The 11,262-nt window shown below is 33.4% G+C and overlaps 1 long non-coding RNA gene across 1 annotated transcript; it reads right to left on the bottom strand.

The window, feature by feature from the left end:
- Window positions 1-7,730: 7,730 nt before the first annotated feature.
- On the bottom strand, window positions 7,731-8,899 carry LOC117184967 (uncharacterized). Its single transcript, XR_004470445.1, has 2 exons — window positions 8,243-8,899; window positions 7,731-8,095 (listed from the first exon to the last, which is right to left on the bottom strand). It is a non-coding gene; the product is annotated as an uncharacterized lncRNA (long non-coding RNA).
- Between the last annotated feature and the right edge of the window lie 2,363 nt (window positions 8,900-11,262).

Genomic DNA, 11,262 nt, shown 5'->3' with positions numbered 1-11,262 from the left:
ATCAAATTCAATTTTATTTCCAAACTGATTTATTATAAACACATACTGCTTATCTGATTTTCGAAATCTAAAATTACACTTAATTGTGGGTAATAATGGATGGTCTATAATTGTATCAGGCATCAAAAAATCATACTGATCAAGTTTCAATTGGATATACTCTTTGTATGTAACCAATTGCATCCATTCATCTTTATCTAAACCGACGAAATTGTTTTTGCTTTGCTGCATCCATATCATTGGAGTGAATTTTCTTGTAGTTGAAAAACCGCATTTAAGTTTTAAATTATGTACTACATAATATTCGAGACCGAAAATGACTTCGTGATCCTGCTTCTTTCTAGTGGACCTAATTCTTTTTGATTGAAGCGTGTCCATTTGGGTTGAATGCTTTTGTAAAACTAAGAACTCTTACTAAATTGGGCTGTATATAAAGGAGATAGGCATCAACAACTCATTCAGTTTCTTACAAAATCTCAAACCAACATGAACACAATCGACAGGAATTCAAGCGTTATAGTTGATTTTCAATATGTCTTTGGAAATAATAAACAACTTTTTATTAAGGAATTGGCGTTTATGCAAACCGGAACAGTAACACCAAACTTCTTTCATTTCAAACCACCATATCATCTGAATGAATTGGATAATGAAATGATTAAACAACAAAATATTAATCGTCAAACCATAAATGGATTGGAATGGTCAGATGGTGAAATATCATATTTAAGTTTAGGTGAAGTACTTTCACCACTAAATAGATTTAGCACCGTTATTGTACGTGGTGAAATTAAAAAAAAGTTTTTATCTAAGTATTTAACAAATAATATTATTGATATCGATATTGGAAAAAGTCTCACATTTTATCCAAATTTTTTTACAAACTGTAGAATCCACAAAAAAATTCCTCTTAGATGTGCTCTAAATAATTTATTTAAGCTATTTGTTATCTTGGAAAATTCTAACTACGCTATCTACTGTAATGGTGACTCATATGTTTAGATTTTCAGTTTATATTCAGCACTTGTAGTAACTAGTTGTTTAAAATGGATTCATTTAAGCGTTTGTTTGAAAAGGATCCTCACAAAAGCGGATACACACAAGTTGTTTATTGTAATTATTGCGGCTCTGATACTCACTTAGAAAAAAACTGCCCCAAAAAGCGCGATCAGGAGACGCGTAATTAGAATATCTTAGATGTTAGAAAACATTTATAAAATATTAATAAATAAAACATAGCCCAAAAATGTTTAAGCAATTTATACATCCTTTTACAATGCTTATTTGCGGTCCTTCAGGATCTGGTAAGACAACGTTTTTAGAAAATTTAATAAACAAAAGAAATGATTTGCTGAGCATTTCAATTAATCGAATAATTTGGTGTTATGGAGAGGAGCATGCTAAGCCAAATTTTAATACCATCGAATACTATAAAGGAGTTCCCGAAACAATTGAAAATGAAAATCATGAGCCTATTCTTTTAATACTAGATGACTTAATGATGGGTGCATTTAATAAAAATGTCTGTGAGCTATTTACAAAAGGATCACACCACAGGAATTTATCCGTAATAGTGGTTACACAAAATATATTTCATAAATCATCACATACTCGAGATATTTCACTAAACACAAAATACATCGTTGCGTTCAAAAATCCTAGGGATAAGCTACAATTTCAATGCTTAGCAAGACAAATTTATCCTGAAAATTCTCAGGAGCTCTTCAGAATATATAAGGAGGTGACAGATGAACCACATGGTTATTTACTTATTGATCTTACTCAGGGAATAAATGATCTCCTTAGATTTCGTACACATATTTTTAATTCTGAGTATACAGTTTGCTTTTCAGATGAAAATGGTTTACAAAAAGAATCTAAATCGACTGAAAGCGAACAAACATTTATTGTATGTGCTCAAAAGGGCAAATAATAAACTTCGAAATGCAATTATAAGTAATTGTGACATTGAGTTAGTAAAAGCATTAGTGGAGATAGTGTTGAATACTCTGCGAGGAAATCATAAGATATCAAAAAAGCAACTATATGCTCTAAAAAAGTATAAAAATGCATTACGTCTTATTTCATGTCCAAAACGGTCAATAAATTCTAAGAGAAAAGTTCTCATCCAAAAAGGAGGATTTTTACCTGTTTTAATAAGTTCATTGCTTTCGGGGATTTTTGGAAAAATATTGAACAATGCTTAAAAATAAGCATCAATTAACCAAAGTTATTTTAATGCATCCGAATGCATATCAAAAATTGGTAAATAATGCCCAGAAAAACGATTTAATAAATATAACGTTTTTGCCTATTTTAAATGATAAAAAAACTAGCGACTTTAATAAATGGATTAAAATACGTCAAGAATTATGTTACTATCAAAATAAAAAAAGAAATAAGACAATGGATATACGAACTACGCAGAACAAACGACTTTCATCACCTCAAAGCATTGGAATACAAACACAAGACGAGTCAGTTTGGTTAGATGTAAAACCTAACACTTCCATTCTTAACAATAAAAATAATGAGTCCTCAAAAAAGGAACTCTCTATCACAAATGAGTTCTCTGATTTACCTAACGACATCGATGATGAAGATTTTCTGACCGAAAAATCTTTCAACTCAAAACCTAATAAGCGTAAAGTTGAGGATACCTCATTTTTAGACACTCAAGCATCAAAAAAATCAGCATTGACTAAAGTGAAGCTTACTGATAAACAGCGAAAGCTAAGAGTAAAACTTAAGAGGTATAAAAGTGAATCAAATCCATTTCAAGACTTGAAATACGTAAGTGGACGAGAAAAGTTGATGAGGGCTGTTAGAAACAGTAAGGCCGTGCAAATTGGAAAGAACAAAATTAATTGGTTATCCTATAATTAATAAACTGCAAAGAACGTAGAACTAAAAATGGTAAATGTAACAGAGTTTTTCGTGACATTACTTAGTAATGATTCGTTAAATGTATATCATGATAACGTTAAGTGTGCATTTACAAACATTGTAAATATTCCTGAAAACATGAACGATGACTGGGAAGTAGGAATTACAGACTTATATCTAAATAAATGTATAAAAAGCAGGCCTGAGAATACCTCAATCGCATCTGAAGAAACAACAGAATTCGTTATTAGCTTAGTAAATGGAGAAACATTTCGATATGAAAATGAGTCAATAGAGTCTGAACAGTTTCAAAATGGTTTGATTTTTGTTTACACTGACATTATCAAACCAAGATGTGTTGGAAATAAAAGACCTCGATGTCTTCGAGTATTACATTATAATGGAAAAGAGCAACTTATACAATTCAACAATATTGAATATTATCCCATTGAAATATGGTCTCCAAAAGAAATTTCGATCTTAATTACCGATTCCAAAGGGTATAAAGTACCATTTGAATCTTCAGCAATTCCAATTTTTGTTACCCTTCACTTTAAAAAACGAAAAGAAATGCTATAAATAATACTGTAAAGATGGAAATTTATTCAGAGTAGAAATAACCATCATGACGAAATCTTATCAACAATATTATTTAAATCAGTGTGGAGGAGGGTTGAATCATATAGGAAGTCTTTATGTTTCACCCAGAGTTATCCAACAAGGTAGAGGAATTGGGAACTTTTTTAGTGGTCTTTTTAATTACATAAAACCACTATTCCTTTCGGGGATAAACGCTATTAAAAACCAAGCTACTGAGACTGGAAAGGCAGTAATAAATGAGTTTGGTCGAAAACCTTTAAGAACTATTATCCAAGAACAAAGTAAAATTGCTTTGCAAAACCTGTCAAATAAAGCCATTAATAAGTTAACCCGATTCCAGAATGGGGCAGGTAAAAAGAATAAAAAGAGAAGGTCTAGGAAAAAACTATCTCATTTATCATCTAAAGAAGGAAGCAAACATACGCAGTCGAGAACCAAAAAAAAAAAATCAACAAAGAAATTAACTATAAGAGACATTTTTTCTAAATCAAAATGACCACCCATATTGAATGTATGAAAAGCGAATTGGATCTCTTTGAGCCACATCCTACACAAAGCTCTATTCTGAGAACAGAAGAAGTTTCATATAACCCCATAGCTTCGTTGGACAGTGCTTCTTCAATTGAATTCGTTTGCTTAGGAAATGGGGAAACATATCGAGACCTATCAAGTGTTTACTTAAGACTTGTTGTGCAACTAAGAAAAAGTGATAATACCAACATTGAAGGAAACGATGTTGGAGTAGTGAATAATATTTTGCATTCAATGTTTAGAAGTTCGTCCGTATATTTAAATAATATTTTGGTTTCTCAGAGTGATAATAACTATCATTATAGATCGTATTTGCAAACGATTTTAAACTATGGCAGTGATGCCAGTGAAAGTCACTTAGCCACTCAAGGTTATTATCCTAATTATGGTAAATTATTATCTGGTAGATACGTTAACACCGATGGATCCATTATGCTCAAAAATATTTTTCAAAACAGTAATAAGGTTGAACTATTCGGAAAAGTTCATGGAGATATATTTAATCAACCAAAACTGCTTATAAATAATGTAGATTTGAGGATTACTTTTAACATTGAAAAAACAGCATTTTATTTAATGGAATCTGAAACTGAATCAAATCTTAAAATATTGGAGGCCCAACTATTCATGAACCACATAACTATTAATCCGAGCATTTTATTGGCTCATCATCATGTTTTACAAACTAAAAATGCCATTTATCCATACAGCAAAGTTCAAGTAAAATCATTTACAATATATCCAGGAAATAATACATTATCAATTGACAATGCAGTTATTGGACAGCTTCCCAATTTTTTGGTTTTTTGCATGGTAAAAAACAAATCATATTCTGGAAATCGGGCATTAAACCCCTTCCATTTTGAACATTTTAAAATTCAACGCTTTAATCTATTGGTTAATGGAGTACAAGTACCATCGCAGGCACTTGAGTTTGATTTCTCGAACTCTGAAAATGCTCAAAGCTCTAGAGGATATAATATGCTATTCAGATCAAGTGGAATAAAACATTATGATCGAGGCTTACAAATTACAAAGGAAATGTTTGATAAAAATAGTTTTATATTAGCATTTGACCTAACAGCAGACCATCACAATTCAACTGTATGCTCAAATTTAATATCACAAGGAGCCATCCGAATTGAAGGACGATTTTCGGAGCCTCTTACAGAAGCAGTTACTTGTCTGGTATACTGTGAATATGACTCAATGATTGATATTGATAAACATAGAAATATTCGTGTACTATTGTAAAAATGAATACATTACAAATCGATAAGTTGCTTTCCAAGCATTCAAAAACAAAAAGAATTTTTAAAGGAGTTTATCCCTCTGATCAGCTGCCTCAAGTAATTTCGAAATATCCTGCTTTAATAATAGCAAACACAGATTCTTCAAGCTATTCAGGAACTCATTGGGTTGCTTTTTACTTTGAAAACAAATATTCAGCCGAATTTTTTGATTCATATGGTCAATATCCTCAAAATAAAGAATTTTTAAAAATATTAAGGAAAAATTCCATAAAGTTTACATTTAATAAACAACCACTGCAAGGTTATTTTTCAAATACATGCGGTCATTACTGTATCCTATATGGAATATTTAAAAGCAGCAAAAAAACATTAAATTGTTTTTTAAAACAATTTAAGAGAAATGATTTTAACTATAATGATAAGTTAATAATAAAAATGTTTAAGAAAATTCGTTTAAAATAAAACACAATATTATTTCAGAGACATTTAAGATGTTTATTGAATTTTTGAGCTGGGATACATTCTTTTATTTAAGTTATAGTACTTTAACATTAGGTCTATAGCTTCTGCTTTCTTATTTGGTAGGGTATGACACAGGCATGTGTCAGGTCCGTCCGTTGCATCGTCATCACTCCAGGGGCATAGCTTATAATGAAAGCCAAACTTGGAGTACTGAAGCTCCTTTTCCTCCAGATCTTCCAAAATGCTCATCAAATTTTCAAGAATTTGTACGTGCTCCTCGAAGATCATCTCCTCGAATTGCATTAAAAAAAGTTTTATTTGTTTGGCATGCATCTTGCAGCTGACTTCTTGAATCTATTACTGATAATGTTTCAAAGAGCAGGACTCTTTATATCCACGTCTTTGCTATGTTTCCCTTATATTTTTCTTTACCCATGTATTGGAAATGATAAGTACTATATCTAGCCATCTCTTTTTTACATATGTGTGTATATTCTTAACCTTTTTCTTTATTTTTGTCTTTACATGTATAGTTGTCTCTTCTTCTCTTACATATATATAATGGGAACTCTTTATTTACTCTTTACATATAAATTGGAAATGGGCAGTGCTATATCTATTCATCTCTTTTCCTTTATATATAAGATGTGAGATTCCATGCTCCTTCAACATCTTAAAGGGTGTTTTTGTGGAAAATTTGGTTACATAACTTTTAGGTAAAAATATCCAAAGCGGTTCGTTGTCCTTATCAGTTAAATAAAGGACTACTTTATTCCCAAATGATGTTTTTTTGATTTTACATCCATTGATCTTGTACTCAAATCCTATGCATAGGTCCTCAACCTTGGTGTATCCAACCGCCGGCTTTGTCTCGTTAAGTAATTCTAGGAAAGCCTAGGTATATATTTGATGAAGTGCTTATCATTTTCTACATAGAGATTTAAATATTCTTACATACCATTATAGTAATAGAAACTATTCAACCTACTAACGATTTTATACTAAATTATTTAAAAGATTGCATGATCTTTTATACTCTCATTAATTCAATTTTATACAAATGTGATCTGAGCAGATTGGTAGTTGAGTGATAATAAGTAAATGGTTTTAAAGCTGTAATGGCCAGATGTCTCAAGTCTGATTGGTGGTTGAGTAATAAGGGATAAATTATGGATACACTGCTGTATATATTGTTTCAAATATTATATTTACATTTTGGGTCTTATATAACCGTCAACATGAAAAAATTATATAAACAGAACAAAATGCATAGAATTTTTGTTCATATGCTGTTCACTTCCTATATAAGAACTGTAAGTTGCTGAGATAGGTTAGTTCACTTTCACTTCGAAATGAGGACATTTCATTGCGAGTTGTGTTATTTAAAAACATCTTTTAGTTCCCGCAATGAACTGAAAAAACACACCTTAAAAATCCACAACTTTAGTTATTCAAAATCAAAATCATCATTTTATCGATGTTACTTATGTCCAGGAACTGAACTGTTTTGGTTGAGAATTGACTTCAATATGCATATTTTATTTAAGCATAACATGGAATTAAAGCGAAAAATATAATATTTATTTAAAAATGAAATAATCTGTGCGTTTTTAAATATAAATACCTTTACATAAATTTACCAACTAAGTATAAAATGATGTGAAAATTACTCAATAAATTCATTCAAAAGCATCAGTATTCTACCTGAAATCCACTTATTCTTTTTGTGTAATCCTCACGTGGAAGAAACCTGTTTCAAACGAATCCTATGATTCTCTTGTAATAAGAGGAAGTGAAATTCAACCAATCAAAAGTAAAACAGAAACATTTAAAATAAATAGTGGTTAAATGTGTTATATTTATTATATATGTACATATGTATATATTATTTTTAGAAAAATACATAAAATATTCTTATTATATAAATATGTATTCGTATTATTAAAATTTCGCCTCAGCTAATTTTACCGCAGCAATTAAGTCATCATCATCTTCGTCCCGAAGTAGTTCCTGGAGTTGAGATCTTTTATCATCATCCTGATTATCTACTAAATCGAAAATGTTGTCATCATCCGGGAAAATGTATGCTGGATTATCATTATTAGACGTTGCATTCCTTGGGTCATCGTCGTCATCATCCCATTTAATGTCACTTAACCAGGTCAAGTTGCTCTCGAGATAGGTTTGAGTCTTAATCCCAAAAATCAAGGACAGGTCTACGGAGCTCGGCTGAGAGTCCAGATTTATGGTTGATTCCGGTTGGGAATCGATAAAAATGATTTCAAGGTCATCCATCGTTGTTGAAAGATTACTAGTTTATGTCCTAGCTGTTAGCTGTGAGTAGTTATTATATAGGCACTTTGCTATGGGACAGTGGTAGGTACACAAAGGAGGAATATAAATTATAGAGAAAGTAGAAAGGTTCAAGGGCATCGAAACCGTTTTTCAGGAAACACTTAAAAAATACCTCTAAACTATCACATTAGATTCATTGCAAAGGGATGACCTACCTGTTTGAGGGTTGTTTGAATCGCAACACGGGACCAATCGTAAAAACAGGTTCATTGACAGTAAGTGGGAGGAGAGAGAATATAAATGAGCGAAGGATCGATTTGAGAGGATTTTACATGGTTGAGAAACAGGATTAAGATCGAAGTTAGTTCACATTATCGCCGATAGGTGGCGCCACCAAGTAGTAAGGATACGGGACAGACGTATATTTACTCTAAGTAGCATTAATTAATTTTGATGTCTTCCTATTATAATTTTATTCTTTGCGTGCTCCTATATATATCTCCATTAATTTGTGTTCTCTTACCATTCAACCCTCTATACGGACATCTAGATACCCAGGTTTCCAACCTATGTTTTCTATAGGATGTATATTTCAGAAACTTCACACATTTGTTTTCCCAATTCAATGTTTATAAAATATCCTATAAGTATTTATTTAACTTGACCAGTTAATAACATAGCAGAAATTGGTTCCCAATTCAATGTTAATAAAATATCTTATAAGTATTTATTTAACATGATCACGTAATAACATAGCAATATGATGCACACTTACATTCAACATGCTGCCAAGCTGCACATGCTTAAGCAAATGTTGCTGCAACATGTTGCGAATTTGGTAATTCAGTGTAAAAAGTCGCTGTCCCGTATCCTTACTACTAAAGTTCATTATAGTCAAGATTTTTAAAATATCTATAAGTAAAGGAATTAGCTTTATGGTCCAAAGTCAAGTCATATGTCAGGAAAATAAGGTCATGTTTAGAGAATGCTGGTACTTATATCTGGTCATATCGTAGTCTTGCTAGGGTCATTAGTGAATAAAATGTCATGAAGAGAATCACAGGTATTGCTGAAATGTGTAGGCAAGGTTGTATTAACTGCGTACAAACCCAGGAAGGCAAAGTTATCTAATAGATGACTCTCTGTCAAGACATTGCTATTGAGATCACCTGCAATTATGATGTCAGTGTATGAAACCGAGATGTCCGTGATAATATTTAAAAGTGGCTCATAATTGTACGATTGGGTCGATAAATACAGCCTAATAACATTTTCTTGTTCATTTGGCTTGCGACTTCCAAGAAGAGATATTCAATAGAACGTACACTAGGTTGTGTATACTTAACATTACATTTCAATTTCGTATTTACATATATTGCAACGCCAAATGCATGTCCAATACGATCCGAACGAAAAACAACATAACCATCACACACAATAGACAAATCACATCAGATACACATATAACATCTAGATTTGACTGAGTAAAGATAAATCTAAACTCATCGATTTTCTTTAACAAACTGTGCATTTATGTGTACAACTTTGAGACCATTTCTATGGTATATAATTATTTTAATCATACTACCGGCTATGGAACTACCTATTTCACCATTCATTTATAAAGTGAGAACTTATTAGGGGCGCAAAGTCAATATTTGAAAAACAATAAACAATAAACAAATCCATGCGCTCAATGCATTGAAGCCCTCTCTATCATAAGGCCGTACATGCACGAGGCCCCGCCGTGTAAAGACAGTTGTCTCTTGCTCTCGCGGCGGTAAATCCAAATCTTACTGAGGAGAGTGATCTTCTCGCGGACGTTTTCGATTTTAACAATTATAACGGGATCGTGTTGTGTTTGTCTGGCCCTGAATACGTCACGGATTCTTGGTGGTGGGGTCAGCTGAATATTGAAGCAGAGTTCGTTGAAGAGAGCTCTTACATTTTCTCCCCCACAAAGGGAACGCTGTGGATTCGTAGCTCACACGCACTCTTTGTCATGTGTTCGACTGCCAATCTCGCCTCGAAGCCAACCTACCCTCCCACCCAGTGCGCGAAGATCCGCCACTTCCCGGTCAAGCCCCACAACCCGCTCATCCAACCGATCCCTCTGAGAGCGGAGATCAAACACCCTTTCCAAATCGATGACTCGGACACCCATCATTTTACCTCACCAGCGATCGAATCCAAGCGCTCCATGGGAGTGCTGAGCATGCACTGCTATTGTGACTATTGTGACGAGAGGGCCTCGGAGAGGCGCTCACTCGCTGTCCCAGCGTTGTTGCGGGTGTGTTTTCCACGTCTCTTTTGTGATTTGTTTTGTTTTTGTGCAGTTTAGGTATGTCGCGTATAAGTGTTTATGTTTCTATGTACATATATGTGAGCGTGCTGCTTTTCGAAGACTATGCTCGATGCTTGATCTGAGTTGTAAACACTAATAAAATCCAGGAACACAGTAAAAAGCTTTTTATACCCGATACTCAAAATGAGTATTGGGGTATATTAGATTTGTGGTGAAAGTGGATGTGTGTAACGTCCAGAAGGAATCGTTTCCGACCCTATAAAGTATATATATTCTTGATCAGCATCAATAGCCGAGTCGATTGAGCCATGTCTGTCTGTCCGTCTGTCCGTCCGTCCGTCTGTCCGTCTGTCCGTCTCCTTCAGCGCCTAATGCTCAAAGACTATAAGAGCTAGAGCAACGATGTTTTGGATCCAGACTGTGATATGTCACTGCTCCAAAAATATTTCAAAACTTTGCCCCGCCCACTTCCGCCCCCACAAAGGGCGAAAATCTGTGGCATCCACAATTTTAAAGATACGAGAAAACTAAAAACGCAGAATCGTAGAAGATGACTATATCTTCTAGAGTGCAAAATCTTAACCAGATCGTATAATTATTACAGCCAGAATCACGAAAACAATTTCACTCTTTCTCGCTCTGTCTCACTCTAACACACAGGTTTCATTGTCGGTTTTGCCAATTGCAAAATATGAGTTCAAGGATCTGAGAACCCATAAGAGCTAGAGCAACCAAATTTGGTATCCACACTCCTGTGATATCGGACCTTGACCGTTTCATGTCCAAATTTCGCCACACCCCCTTCCGCCCCCGCAAAGGACGAAAATCTGAGGCAACCACAAATCTCAGAGACTATTAAGGCTAGAGTAACCAAATTTGGTACACACACTCCTTTAAGATGTCACTATAAAACGTATATCTCAGAATTTC

This window comes from Drosophila pseudoobscura, chromosome X (genome assembly GCF_009870125.1).
Source record: "Drosophila pseudoobscura strain MV-25-SWS-2005 chromosome X, UCI_Dpse_MV25, whole genome shotgun sequence".
In the NCBI taxonomy this organism is placed as follows: domain Eukaryota; kingdom Metazoa; phylum Arthropoda; class Insecta; order Diptera; family Drosophilidae; genus Drosophila; species Drosophila pseudoobscura.
This window is presented reverse-complemented; position numbering and strand designations above follow the sequence as displayed.